The following is a 4,018-nucleotide window of genomic DNA, read 5'->3' on the forward strand; positions in this document are numbered from 1 at the left end:
TAGAACATTATACAACTGCATAGATCTTTCCTAAGAGGACTTTCATAAAAAAATTGGCTCTACAAGGCTCGAGAAGACTAGAGTCTACAAGATGTACAGTGTTTCTTTTTTACCTCAGATGTTCATTATGCAGCTCTATAGACTATAAATGATGTAGAAGACTATAAATGATGCAGCATTATAAGCACTTTTTGGAAAACAGGCAGAAGAGGCAAAATTTATTTTATGTATAAAAAATGTAAGACTATTTTAGAAAGAGAAGATCAAGTAATATACAAGACTATTTGGCTTTCATTGTCTAAAACAATGGTATTCATTCATTCATTCAGCAAGTATTTGTGAAACACATAATAGCATGTGCCAGACACTGGGAAGACAGCAATAAACAAGACAAAGTTCCCGCTCTCTTGGGCCTTGGATTCTAATGGAGCAAAACAGACACTCAACAAGGAGACAGATAATAAATGATTGAGTTCTATGAAGAAAGCTAAGTCAGGATAAAGAATGGAGGGAAGAAGCTATGAACCTCTTTAAGCTTTATCCTCCCTGTTTCAAAGATCTAATCCCAGACCAAGAACTTGGCATATATAAAGAACTCAACAAACCTTTGCTGAATGACTACCCTAGCTGTCAGCAGTTGTCGGTCAGCATGAGCCTTCAGGGTGTTTGCTGGTGAGCTTGCCAGAGTGTGACAGGTAACAGGGACCAATGGAATCAAAGAACCTACAAAGGAAACATAAAACTTCTGGGGTCCTCCTCATTCGGTTCCTGCCTGATGAAGATAGCCTTCTAATGCAGCGGTTCTCAACCTGTGGGTCGCAACCCCTTTGGTGGTCGAACGACCCTTTCACAGGGGTTGCCTAAGACCATCTTGCATATCAGATATTTACATGATGATTCATAACAGTAGCAACATTACAGTTATGAAGTAGCAACGAAAATAATTTTATGGTTGGGTCACAACATGAGGAACTGTATTTAAAGGGCCGGAAGGTTGAGAACCACTGCTCTAATGCCATATGTAGCGTAACTCCAGGAACACAGGGCTGGGCCACCACATGGGACATAAAGCAATACTCATAGAAGTGATTTTTATTCTGCACAAATCCTGACACTTCCTGGGCTGTAACCAATTTCTAGGACTCTACATCCCCTCTCTTGTAGGCCCTTTGGCACAAAGGACCTCCTATTTCTCTGCAAATAGAATTTTCAGGTTTAAGAAAGAGCTCACAACTTAGAAAAGCCAGTTTATCCTCCCTGGGGGAGGAGGGATGGTAAAAGGGCTCAGAACTTAGAAATGCTGAAGGACAAAGACCTTTTATCCTTTCTCAGTACTGTGTGTGTGTGTGTGTGTGTGTGTGTGTGTGTGTGTGTACCTACCAATTCCTCTCCTAGAGTTACCTGTTACTCCCTTCTTCAATGGGCCAATATATTGCTAATCCTGTTACTTGAACATTGGAGGAAATTGACACGGTCCTAGAAGCCAAAATGATATAATTGAATTGGATTTTTTAATATAAACAATAATGAGAGAATGAGAGGTCTTGTGACAGATCCAACTTAGAAAATTAGCGAATAGTGGTACTGAAATTTGAACCCAGGTCTACCTAATTCCCAAACCCTTATTTATTTCATTCCATGACCCAGTCTCTTTTATGAACCCAATTAAATAGGCCCTGGTAAGTGAGATTCAGGCAAGCATTATGGAAACCTGGGTGTGGAGTGGAACAGAATTGAACTTTGGGCTGCAGAGCCAAGAGCCAAGGATATCAAATAACAACAACAATGATAATTATACATTGAATGAGCGTAGAGCTATTGCTACTCTATTATTTAGTGTATGTTTTAGGAAAGGATTGGAGAAATTAAAAAACTATGCATCATAATCTTGCCCTAAGTCAAGATGGGCTTATTTTTAAATCATGAACCTATCAACCAGGATAACACTACCTAATTCTGCATTACTCCATTGTCTTGACTGGCTTCTACAATTATAATGACTTCTAATACAGTTTCCATTCAACTTAGTTAAGTGTTTCTTAGCTTCCCTAAAGATACACTTTTGTTGTTGTTAAGCCTCATCTGAGTATATTTTTCCATTGATTTTTAGGGGGCGTGGAAGAGAGGAGGGGATGCGGGGAGAAAGAGAGAGAAAAACATCAATTCGAGAAAGACATCAGTTTGTTGCCTCTCACACACACCCGACTGGGACAGGAATTGAACCTGCAACCCAGGTATGTGCCCTTCACCAGGAATCGAAAGAGCGACTCTTCGGTGTGCTGGCTAATGCTCCAACCCCTGAGCAATACTGGTCAGGCCAAAGATTTACTTTTATAACCAGAGAGTTGCTTGCATTTCTTCAGCAACTCTCTTCACATTATAGCTTCCTTCGTTAGCTAGCCTCAGAGTATGTGCATATAATTCTGAACAATTCCTTTAAAATCAGTCTTCATTTGAGAACCTCCTTAGGTTAAAATTGCTGCATTTTCTTCCTAGGCATGTTTCAAATTGTATATTTCAGAAGCCTCAGTCAAAATACATTCTTTAATGTTCAGAGGACACACTAAATCAAAAATGGTTTCCTCACGTTAATATTGCATTAACTTTGCAGTACATTCATTCCTAATGAAAACTGGCATATTCAAGCCTGCTACCCTCTCAGTATGCTAGATCTGACATAGTTCTCTGGTAAGTAAAGTAAAATTATTGTATTTCTCTGCAATTCTGGAGCATTTCCTCTCCTCTTCAGAACTGGCTAGAATGCCCCCTCTTTTCTCTAAAGAAATGAAATGGGTAGATGAGAGTGGGAGTGGTAGTTTCCAGTGATCTACTGCAGGACTCTGTACTTGACTCTGTTTGGTTTAATTCAATCAATATTCCAACCTTCTATGAGTGCCTCCTATGTGCTTAGTTTCATGTTGAGTAGAAAAGATGAGAAATCAACCTCTGAAGGGGCATTAGAATTAGATGTTGGTGTGAATTCTAATCCATCATTTACTAGCAGGTGACTTGAGTTAGCTATTTGATTTCTCTGAGGCTCAATTTCCATATCTGAGTATAATTCCTATATGTTATAGTTATTATGAAAATTATATTTATAGTACTTAATATATTATCTATACATATGTGTCTGCCTACACAAATATACAATACATACACAAATGTATACATATGTAAATATTTTCTTGACTGGCTTCTACAATTATAATGACTTCTAATACAGTTTCCATTCAACTTAGTTAAGTGTTTCTTAGCTTCCCTAAAGATACACTTTTGTTGTTGTTAAGCCTCATCTGAGTATATTTTTCCATTGATTTTTAGGGGGCGTGGAAGAGAGGAGGGGATGCGGGGAGAAAGAGAGAGAAAAACATCAATTCGAGAAAGACATCAGTTTGTTGCCTCTCACACACACCCGACTGGGACAGGAATTGAACCTGCAACCCAGGTATGTGCCCTTCACCAGGAATCGAAAGAGCGACTCTTCGGTGTGCTGGCTAATGCTCCAACCCCTGAGCAATACTGGTCAGGCCAAAGATTTACTTTTATAACCAGAGAGTTGCTTGCATTTCTTCAGCAACTCTCTTCACATTATAGCTTCCTTCGTTAGCTAGCCTCAGAGTATGTGCATATAATTCTGAACAATTCCTTTAAAATCAGTCTTCATTTGAGAACCTCCTTAGGTTAAAATTGCTGCATTTTCTTCCTAGGCATGTTTCAAATTGTATATTTCAGAAGCCTCAGTCAAAATACATTCTTTAATGTTCAGAGGACACACTAAATCAAAAATGGTTTCCTCACGTTAATATTGCATTAACTTTGCAGTACATTCATTCCTAATGAAAACTGGCATATTCAAGCCTGCTACCCTCTCAGTATGCTAGATCTGACATAGTTCTCTGGTAAGTAAAGTAAAATTATTGTATTTCTCTGCAATTCTGGAGCATTTCCTCTCCTCTTCAGAACTGGCTAGAATGCCCCCTCTTTTCTCTAAAGAAATGAAATTAAATGGAGGTGGGTG

The sequence above is a fragment of the Myotis davidii genome, unplaced genomic scaffold (genome assembly GCF_000327345.1).
Source record: "Myotis davidii unplaced genomic scaffold, ASM32734v1 scaffold187, whole genome shotgun sequence".
Taxonomy (NCBI): domain Eukaryota; kingdom Metazoa; phylum Chordata; class Mammalia; order Chiroptera; family Vespertilionidae; genus Myotis; species Myotis davidii.